General features: G+C 36.2%; 1 long non-coding RNA gene across 1 annotated transcript; it reads left to right on the plus strand.

Moving 5' to 3' along the window:
• Positions 1 to 761: 761 nt before the first annotated feature.
• On the plus strand, positions 762 to 10546 carry LOC308701481. Its single transcript, XR_014031445.1, has 4 exons — positions 762 to 909; positions 1234 to 1281; positions 1512 to 1751; positions 9560 to 10546. It is a non-coding gene; the product is annotated as an uncharacterized lncRNA (long non-coding RNA).
• The last annotated feature ends 1257 nt before the right edge of the window (positions 10547 to 11803 follow it).

An 11803-nucleotide genomic window follows, 5' to 3' on the forward strand; every position in this document is an offset into this window, starting at 1 on the left:
CCTGCAACAGAAAATCTCTGGAGCCACTACTGCATCCTTGAATAAAATTATTGATTTATTTTATTTCTTTCCCCCGCCAAAAAATAAATAAAATTTCGTACAGATCCCAAACTTTTGAACGGTAGTGATTAATATTACAAAAGATTTATATTTCTGTTCTTTTGAACTTTCTATTAATCAAAGAATCCTGAAAAAAAAAAAAAAAAAAAAAAAAACGTTTTTTGAGCATCAAATCATCATATTCGAATGATTTCTGAAGGATCATGTGACACTGAAGACTGGAGTAATAATTCTAAAATTCAGCCTTGGTCACAGGAACAAATTATACTTTACTATATATTCACATATAATAATAATAATTAAAAAATTGTAATAACATTTCACAACATTACTGTTTTTTTATTTTTAATGCAGCCTTTGTGAGCAGAAGAGACTTTTAAAAACTTGCATGATAAAAGTTGAATAAGGCTACTGGGAATGGCCTCAAATACTACAGCAAACTCTTTAGTAGTTACAGCGATCTTATAATGATTAAGGGATTCACAGTAAAGAGATGTTCATTATACTTAAATAACTGTCTAACCAAAATTATACCGTTATTGTACCAGTTTCTGTAAAATAAAGATTTATTATTAAACGTAATATATTTTTTGTTCCAAATCACAGTGTTGAGTGGAGAAAAGTTTTGCCTAAAAATTCGTTTTTTACAATCTATCATTTATTTCGTCTCGCGGTGATGACGTCACCACTCTCGCGGTCGCGCGTCTCCTGGGTCTTTTGAGGTAAACAGTTCACACGTTAAATGAATCATGTAACTACTATACATTTTACACGGTTTACTCATCATTTTACGGGGTCTTTTCAGAAAGGTTTTCATCGTGTGTCTGTTTCTTTTTTCTATACAAAACGGTAAGATGTTAGCGAACCACTTTGTTGTTATGAAGTTATTAGGGAATCGGATTCATATCGACAAATTACAAGGTTTGATAATGTCATCAGCGGCTGTCTTTATATTTACATTTATATAACTGTTGTTATATATTTTCTGTATCATTCTTGTATTATCTATATTCTTGTTGAATGAGTATTGATAGTCTATGGCTCATCACTATTATCAGAGCAGCTGAAAAGCCTCTTTATTTCATGTCAATAGATCCTGTTTTCTCCTCATTCATTATGCTGATGTCTTCAGATCTGTAAATTCACACATTAAGCTCATTTTATTGTAAACAGATTTGAGCAAACGACACGATCAGCTATTGTGACATCTGCAAGATATAGGTAAGTTTCATAATGGCTTTTATTTCAATAATCTGTGATGAACCATGTTTCATATGCAACGCAATAAACAAAATATATTTATATCTGTAAATATATTTTTATGTTTTAATCTTTTTTCTTCTTATTTTTTTATAATATGTGACCATAAATACTTAAAGTGGATGGACTATTTTTTTTTAACTCAGTAAGTGATTTTTTTATTGATTTTGTCAGATCTGCTCCTCCTACAGTGAAACTCCTCCTCCTTCAGTGAAGCCCCTCCTCCTTCAGTGAAGCTCCTCCTCCTTCAGTGAAGCTCCTCCCACTGCAATTCACAATAAATGCTGGAATATTCCCATCAGCTACAAGTAAAGACGAGCATCAAACCATCAGGAAGAGCTGAAATCTGCAAAGACAGAGTTTATTGAAGGACAGTGAGAACATGAGAGATCCAGAACACTGCAGAATGAAACACACTGAAGAACAAAGAGGTTGGTGTTTATTCCTGATTCTTTAGGGACACGGGTATCGTTAAGGTTTTAACGGTATTACTACTCTTACCGATACTCCTTATCGATCCGGTACTTTAACTGTATTCTTATCGGTTCTTTTTGTTATAAAAAAAAGGGAAAAAAATATAATTTAGAATATAATGAATATTGCTTTATATTTTGAAATGTTAAATAAATATCTATAACAAAAGAAAAAGCAATGCTTTAGCAGAACTAATAAAACATGTATGTTATGCAAAAGGGTGCAGGCTTTTGTGTTTTATATACAGAAGACATAGGACACCAAAAACACACATGGTCAAACAAACAAAAAGTATACAATAAAACTAATATATAGAAATTATACACCCAGTGCTTTAATAATAATAATAATAATTAAAACTGCAAGCAGCATTTATCGGGGTTCAAGCAGTTAAGGCATTTAAGCACAAAAGCATTAAAAGTTATTAAGATTTATTTAGCAAGCATGTAACCACTGACATAATAGATGTGAAAGACCATTCACAGCCAATACAGGCAGTTTACCATAGGAAACATATGGTTTTAAAGCCTTTTAACAGTTATAGCGCCACCTATTGTCCGATCTCCATAAAATTTTGCATGCTTGTTAATGATGTTATGTCACATATGCTCATCAATTTTTCTGAAGTTCTGAGTTTTCCTGTAGGATTTATAGGCTTTTGAGTGTATTTTGTCACGCCCCTTTGCTAAATGACCCTGTTACAGCCAGCCAAATGCAAAAATGCAACTTTTTTTCCATAATTATTGATCTAGAGCAGTGGTCGGCAAGTAAATTTGGCCGTGGGCCAATATATTTTTTAGCCAGTAGATGGCGGGCCAGCTACTATGGATACAAATTAGACCGCTTAAAATACACTGTGTTCACCCGCTTTATTTCCGACCTGACGGGTTCGCAAAATTTAGATCTCATTTCCAGAATCTCACATTCAAATGTCTCTAACAGAAAGAGAGAGATTAAGTTGACTATAACAATTAGCCTATAAATGCTAGGCCTATACAAAAATTGTGTTTGTGTCAATATAAATATTATTTTAACATTGTACTGTCAGCAGAGAAAAAATGTCACAGAAAAAATGAATGAAATATAAATAAAATAAATTAAATAGGACAAAGCCTATCACTCAAATCACTCATGCATGTTCAAACTAGGCTACACCAGAGTTCTGACCGCTACCGTCTTTATACTTTAAAATAGAGTCCTGCACGGGTTCGGGTACCCGACGGGTCACCCACAAATTTTTTTCAAACGGGTGAAAAAGATCCAACTGTGTCGGGTACGGGTGCGGGTCGGGACGGACACGGGGGAAACACGGGTTTAAAACAATCACATGCAAATGTAAAAATATATGCATATTTTTAGGAACACATCTACAAAAATATGCCTGTATTTCAAGTTGATAAAATTATTTAAAATCTACATCAGTTTATTTGTGCCCAAGCCTGCCCAGGATAACGTTACCTATACTTTCACTTTTAAAAATTCATCATAACCGCGTGCGCGATCTGCTTGCAGTCGTCGAGATGGATGCTGAGGAGTTGAAGAAAAGAATAGCTACTGGAGATTGTAAAGTTGTCGACAATAGTCGTCAAAAATCAAATTCAGTGTGTGGGAGAAATTTGGAGTTATCTGAAGAAAATATTGTGAAAGGCTTTGCTGCATGCATTTTCGTGTTGGATAGCCGCAAATGTGGAACTTCATCGTTGAGGAAGCACGCAGAAACTGTGGTAACAAAGCAGTTCTATCGAACAATATTTTTCAGATTTAACACTGTTAGTAGCCTATGTGTGGTGTGCAGCGCGTGTTTGAACCCAAAATTGTCAGATTGGCGCGCGGCTTTTCTCAAGTAGTGGAAGAGTTTTGTGCAGCATTTAGTGCAAATATTTTAGCCTACATGTTATTTATCAGTGTTTTATACCCGAATAAATAATTAAAAAAGTTCAAAAGTCGGACTGTAAGCGAATGAGACTTACAGGAGAGCATGATTGCTATTCACACCCTTATTACAATGGCTGTAATCTGTTACCACAATAGTAGCCTACTTGATCTGTTTAAAATGATTTCATTGGTATGTCTGCTAAGGTGTTAAATTAAAATTCAACATTAAAATTCGTCTAAACCCGTTATTATTTGTTTCTATTTTTAATCTGGGCGCACAATCAGAAAATCGGAAAACGAGTCGTTATTCGTTTTTTTTTTTTTTTTCATTTTAGTTCAGGAAATAAATAATGGAAAAACAAGTCGTTTTTCATTTTTTTATTTTTTATTTTAATTTGGAAAAAAACGATTGAACGAATGATACACGAGCCTATTTGTAAAACGTTATTGTAAAATAAAAATAGGCTGATAAAAAAAAAAAAAAACGGACTTCCTCATGCGTCGCGTTTTCATGCGTCGCGTCTGAACGCGTTGTTGTCTTTGGAGCTCCATCGATTTGATTTATAATTCTTGATTTTACTCTTTAAACTTACTTACAACAAACATTTTCTACTTTTCCTCACTGAGAAGCACTATTGCTCAAACCTCATAGTTACAACGCGGACTGTTGAGCAGACGTGTCTCAAGACTGTTAGTGATCCAACGCTGGATACTCTTATAGGTTACGTCCGTGGATCACGGCTGAACGAGTACATCGCCTGATATAACGATCATTGTGTCAGGACCGCTTCCCACGTACCGTCTAGGACATGACAAGTTTAGTAGATTATTCGCGCTAAATGAATGGTTAACGTCATGGTGCAATGAGCAGAAACTGCTCTTTGTAAATAATTGGAATCTGTTTTGGGAGCGTCCTAGGCTTTACCGTGCTGATGGCTTACACCCAAGCAGATTCGGATCGGATCTTCTGTCAGATAACATCTCCAAAATGTTAAATACCTTTTGACTAGTAACCAAAAGTCCAAATCATAGTCTCTGCTGCACCAAATTAACTGATATAAATACTAGTGTAGAACATTGCATAGAAACTGTGTCTATTCCTCGTTTAGTGCGATCAAATAATAAATCTACTGCAGGATTTAGGAAAAATTTAATTGTTATTTTAACAGAAAATGTTGCTATTAGTAAACAAAAACAATTTCTAAAGCTAGGTCTTTTAAACATTAGATCACTCACACCTAAGGCAGTTATTGTAAATGAAATAGTCACAGATAATAGCATCGATGTACTTTGCCTTAATGAAACCTGGCTTAAACCAAATGATTATTTCGGTCTAAATGAGTCTACTCCATCAGGATACTCCTATAAGCACGAGCCCCGTCTGATTGGTCGTGGCGGCGGTATTGCAACAATCTATAGAGATTTTCTTAGTGTTACTCAGAAAACGGGTTATAAGTTTATTTCATTTGAAGTACTTGTACTAAATGTTACGCTCTTAGATGAAAGAAAAACATCCCTATTATCTCTAGCCTTGGCTACTGTATATAGACCGCCAGGGCCTTACGCTGATTTCCTAAAAGAATTTGCAAATTTTCTCTCAGATCTATTGGTCAATGTCGATAAAGTATTAATTGTTGGAGATTTTAACATACACGTAGATAATCCAAATGATGCGTTAGGGGCTGCGTTTATAGATTTATTAAACTCCTTTGGGGTTAAGCAAAACGTTACCGGACCAACTCATCGTCTTAATCATACACTCGATTTAATTATATCACATGGAACCGATCCAACCGATATAGATATCATTCCGCAAAGTGATGATGTCACTGACCATTACATGGTAACTTGCATATTACGTACCCCGGTAATATATCATGCTGCGCCGCGTTATCGATTAGGCAGAACAATCCTTCCATCCACCATAGATAATTTTTCAAATTGCTTATCGGATATGTCTCAGCTGCTCAGTGAACCCAAACAAACAGATGAACTTGAGGAAGTAACTAGCACTATGAGCACCATTCTCTCTGGAAAATTGGATATTGTTGCACCCATTAAATTAAAAAAGGTCAGAGAGAAAATTAAAGCACCATGGTACAACAATACTACGCGTGTTCTAAAGAGAGAAACCCGTAATTTAGAGCGTAAATGGAAACAAACTAATTTAGAGGTTTTTAGAATCGCATGGAAAGACAGTATGTCACGCTATAAAAAGGCCCTAAAAGCGGCCAGGGCTGAGCACCTCCGCAAACTAATAGAAAACAACCAAAACAATCCTAGGTTCTTATTTAACACCGTGGCTAGACTAACAAATAAACAGATGTCTCCTGAACAAAATATCCCGTTAAAGTTTAGTAGTAATGATTTCATGAATTTTTTCACTGAGAAAATAGAAAACATCAGATCCACAATTGTAAACGTTCAATCCTCAATCGCGCCTTATAATTCAGCCTCGATTATCACCCCGCAAGAACAATTATAGTGCTTTACAACTATAGAACAAAAAGAGTTAAATAAACTTATCATTTCCTCTAAAACAACAACATGTTTATTAGATCCCATACCAACTAAACTATTGAAAGAAGTGTTACCTATAGTGGAAGAGCCTCTCCTCAATATTATTAACTCATCTTTAACTTTAGGTCATGTTCCAAGAACATTTAAACTGGCAGTTATAAAACCTCTCATTAAGAAACCACAATTAGACCCAAATAACCTAGCAAATTATAGACCCATTTCAAATCTTCCTTTTATGTCCAAAATATTAGAAAAAGTTGTGTCTGCCCAACTGGGCTCTTTCTTGTAAGAAAATGACACCTATGAAAAGTTTCAGTCTGGGTTCAGGCCGCATCATAGCACTGAAACTGCGCTCGTTAAAATCACAAATGATTTACTCTTAGCTTCTGACCAAGGCTGTATCTCAATACTAGTTTTACTTGATCTTAGTGCTGCGTTCGATACTATAGATCACACAATACTCTTAGATCGACTACAAAACTATACCGGTGTTCAAGGACAAGCATTAAGCTGGTTCAGATCATACCTATCTGACCGATACCATTTTGTCTATTTAAACGGAGAAAAATCTATCATAACTCCAGTAAACTATGGAGTGCCGCAAGGATCTGTGTTAGGCCCTCTATTATTCTCAATATATATGTTGCCACTTGGAAATATTATAAGGAAACATGGAATTAGTTTCCATTGTTATGCTGATGACACTCAACTATATATTTCATCACGGCCGGATGAAAACGCTAAATTATCCAAATTGACAGAGTGTGTTAAAGATATAAAAGATTGGATGACGCGCAATTTTCTTTTATTAAATCCAGATAAGACAGAGGTACTAATCATCGGTTCAAAAAACCACCCACAAAACCTCTCACAATACAACTTTAACATAGTAGGATGCCCTGTTACTTTATCCTCTACAGTAAAAGACCTGGGTGTTATATTAGATTGTAACTTGTCTTTTGAAAATCATATTTCATATGTTACAAGAACAGCCTTTTTCCACCTTAGAAACATTGCTAAGTTACGTAATATGCTATCAGTTTCTGATGCAGAAAAGTTAGTTCATGCATTCATGACCTCGAGACTAGATTACTGTAATGCTTTATTAGCTGGTTGTCCTGCATCCTCAATAAACAAGCTACAGTTAGTCCAAAATGCCGCCGCTAGAGTTCTTACTAGATCAAGGAAATTTGACCATATAACACCAATTTTATCATCACTACATTGGTTACCTATAAAGTTCCGTATTAATTACAAGGTATTGCTACTGACTTATAAAGCCCTAAACGGCTTAGCTCCAGTCTATTTAACGGATCTTCTATCGCCCTATAATCCATCGCGCTCTTTAAGATCACTAAATTCGAGGCTTTTGGTCATACCTACGATATCCAGATCCACCAAAGGAGGGAGAGCATTTTCACATTTAGCTCCAAAACTCTGGAATAGCCTTCCTGATACTGTTCGTTGCTCAGACTCGCTCTCCCAGTTTAAAACTAGATTAAAGACGCATCTCTTCAGCCAGGCATTTATATAACATTTTTAATCTTACAGTTTAATCCGGTCTCTACTTTATAAACGCCAGAGGAGAACTGGCCCCCGACTGAGGCCAGGTTCTCCCAAGGTTTTTTTTTCTCCATTAGGTCACCTGATGGAGTTTTTCGGTTCCTTGCCACTGTTGCCTTAGGCTTGCTCAGTTGGGGATACTTAATTTGATTAATCGATTCAACAGTGCTATTGATCAGCAATACCAAACGTGGATGTTTTACACCAGAAACAAACACTGATGTACTATTTTATTTAATACTGTGAAGCTGCTTTGATACAATCTGTATTGTGAAAAGCGCTATATAAATAAAGTTGACTTGACTTGACTTGACTTGACTTCCAAAATAATCCGGCGGGCTAGAAAATATTGCTGGCGGGCCAGTTTTGGCCGCCTATTGCCGACCCCTGGTCTACTGTGTCAATTTTGGTACTTTTAATAACCTTTTATTATCAAATGTGTCGCACAGTTTAGCAACAGTATAGACTACATTTTACAACAATCACCGATCGTGCAGATTCTGATGTTACGTTTGAGTTTTAGGGAGAAATGACCGCAGCGCACCGCTGTGAAGGGAAGGAAGCTGCGCTGGAGAGAATGCGGCTTTAGTTTTTAATGGTTATACCTCAAATATCTTCTTTTTTATAATCATTGGAAGCCAACATGTAAATCTAAAATAAAATTTGTTTAAAATCAAACACTCTCTCTCTTTAGCAAAAATGCATCACAGACAAATGGTTCAATATTATTATATATAGAAGTGGCTGGCGAGATTAAATTTGAAAGATAATACTTTCTTAATAGCAATAATAAATAGCAAGTGTACTTTCTTAATTTCTCCAGTACCGACAGCAGAAACGATAACGTCCGAGCTTATCGATCCAGCGGTCTTTCATAATTCAGCGCCGGGGCCCGTTTAATACCGGGTTTCGGTACCCATCCCTATTCTTCATTTGTGAGGCTGAAGAACATTAAGGTTATAAAGCAGTTCATCAGATTTAGCTCTGTTATAGTAGGAAAAATATAGTTGTGAATTATAATTAAAGCAGCAAATAATATGAACCGGGTGCAAACACTTTTTTTTTTATCAAGGATGTTTGTTATCTGTAAGTCAATATAAGTCAGCGAAGATGTGTGTGTACGGAAAGCTGTAATCTGCTAATTGGTCAGTTTAAATGTCTCACATTTGGTTTCAATCACATGTTCAAAAGGATTAAAGAAGATTGTGAGGCTTTGTCTACAGCTGGTGTTAGGATGCGTTTTGGTCAGTTGGATCACAAGTATACAAGGGCCCATTCCCGTTTACACCTGGTGTTTCAAATCCATCTCTTTTATCCACTTTTGTTCTGTTTCTTTGTGGGTATGGTATATGGGCAGGTAAATGTACAGGCTTTCAATATAATGGGTGAAATAAGCTCATGCAATTTGCATGTGAGCATGACCAGAGACGGACAGAAATTATATGAAGAGTTTTGTTTCTGCTCTTAAAGCTGCAAGTCCACATCAAACACAGAGTTTTCCTTCTTCAAACCAAACTTGGGTCTTCAACCAACAAAGTTTAAATGCCGTCTGGCTACAGCGCTTCCCATAATGTTTACGCATTTGTGTCTGTTTGAACACACTCGACCACATGAGCGTCTACACTACCAAAGCAATCCGGTTGAATGTGTTTTCGACTACCTCTGGAAGTGGTCAAAAGTGGACAAGCTCAAATTGTTTTAGACCCTGTTTACACCAGTGTTTAGCATGTCCACTTGTGATCGTTTTTTTCACTACATAATTGTTACTTTATTGATTTACTGAGAACTTTTTTAACTTTAATTTCAGGTCTGATGGATGAGAATGAAGAAGTGAATGAAGTGGAGAAACATCAAAGAAGATCTCAGAAATCTTTCACTTGCACTCAGTGTGGAAAGAGTTTCACATACAAACAGAATCTCAGTGTTCACATGAGGATCCACACTGGAGAGAAACCGTTCATATGTGATCAGTGTGGGAAGAGTTTTGCACATAAAGGACACCTTCAGGAACACATGAACATCCACACTGGAGAGAAACTGCATGAATGTGATCAATGTGGCAAAACATTTTTGTGGGCTTCAGCCCTAAAGAGACACATGACAGTTCATTCACAGGAGAAACCACATTCATGTTCTTTGTGCGGAAAGAGTTTTTCACGTCTGTACAATTTAAAAGAACATCAGAAAATACACACTGGTGTAAGAAATCATATGTGCTTTGTGTGTGAGAAGACTTTTATTAGAGCTGCAGATTTGAAACAGCACCAGAGGATCCACACTGGAGAGAAACCTTACAAGTGTTCACACTGCGACAAGAGATTTAGTGAGTCAGGAACCCTGAAAACACACGAGAGGATCCACACTGGAGAGAAACCGTATCACTGCACTGCATGTGGGAAGAGCTTCATTCAATTATCTAATCTACGCAGTCATACAAAAACTCACATTAAGTCACATTAAGTCCTATTAGTTTGTCTTAACCAGAAAAAGAAAAAAAAAATGATTAAAAAATTACCCAAAGAGCAATATCATATATAATTTTGCTTAATGTAATCTATATGTTTTAAAAGTACAAGTGTTTTTTTTTTTTTTTTTTTTTCCTAACTGTTCTTGCTCAGGAAGCTGAAGAAGAGGCTGATTGAGATGCTTTGCTATCTTTTTAGTCAATAAAGAGAGAAATCTGTCTTATTTGTTTCCAGTTTTACTTTCTTTTTGTATTTGCTGCACCAAATATTAAAGTTTTGTTTATAATTTAAACAAATTAGTTAATATTAAACAAATATTGTCAATTTTTATTGTCTGCTCTTTCTTGCATCAAGAATAAATAATTTCTTAATTTTAATGATATCTAAAGCCTGGAACACACCAAGCCGAAATTGGTCTTCGTCTGCTTTTTTTCGGCGAATCGGTGTTGGTGAAAGAGAGAACTCAGATTGGCTGTTCACTTCAGCTTAGTGAACGAGTCAGTGCACAAGAATAATAGCAAAACAGCGAGCAAAGTCAAAATGGTACAGATAGAAGACCGTTCTAATGTTACGTCATCTTACCTGAGTGTTCCTTGGCGAATATTTCAATATTAACACGAGAGGAGTGGAATAAAGAAAGTGTTTAGCAGGATTGATATTCAAAACGGTAAGCACGCACTGCTTTGTTTATGGTTTGTGTATCTGCAGCCGGCAGCGTCGGTTTCCCTTTTTGAATGACAAATATAGACGAATATATCTGCAGAAATAGACAGTTGTCTCATTTACACGCAGGTGCAGAACTTCTGCGCACGCTAGCTGACAGTCGGCTGTAGTTCTCTCGGTGTGTTCAAGTGCAGCTTTTCCCAGACACGAGGCGACAACACAGTTGGCTTTCATCAGCACTAGTTCGTCGGTGTCGGCTTGGTGTGTTCCAGACTTAAGAGTCAAATCCGAAACCGTGGTACAACGAGCACACTCGGGCCTTAAGAGAGCAGCCAGAAAAATGGAGCGCAACCGGAAGAAAACAAAACTAGAGGTATTTCGCATTTCATGGAAAGAGAGTTCGATTGCATACAGAGAGGCCTTAAAAGCTGCTAGATCTGCTTATTTTTCAACCCTATTAGAAGAAAATAAACAAAACCCTAGGTATTTATTTGAAACAGTGGCTAAATTAATAAAAAATAAATCTTCAAGCCCAGACGTTTCCAAGCAGCACAGCAGTAATGACTTTATGAACTTCTGTACTTATTTAATAACTAATAACTTAATTATAACTAAGCAACCGTCTACTACAGTATCGCATCAGGCAGTGCATTGTAGTCTCCATGAGGAAAAAAAATTGATTTATTCGTTGCTATTGGAGAGGAAGTCTTTTCTGAACTCATTAAATCATCTAAATCGACAACATGTATGTTAGACCCTATACCGTCTAAGCTACTGAAAGAGATGCTTCCAGAGGTCATAGATCCTCTTCTTAATGTCATTAATTCGTCTTTGTCATTAGGATACGTACCAAAAACTTTAAAGCTGGCTATGATTAAACTGCTTGTTAAACCACAACTTCATCCTACAGAATAAGTCAATTA

Source organism: Scardinius erythrophthalmus (assembly GCF_964197995.2).
Source record: "Scardinius erythrophthalmus genome assembly, chromosome: 14".
Lineage (NCBI taxonomy): Eukaryota > Metazoa > Chordata > Actinopteri > Cypriniformes > Leuciscidae > Scardinius > Scardinius erythrophthalmus.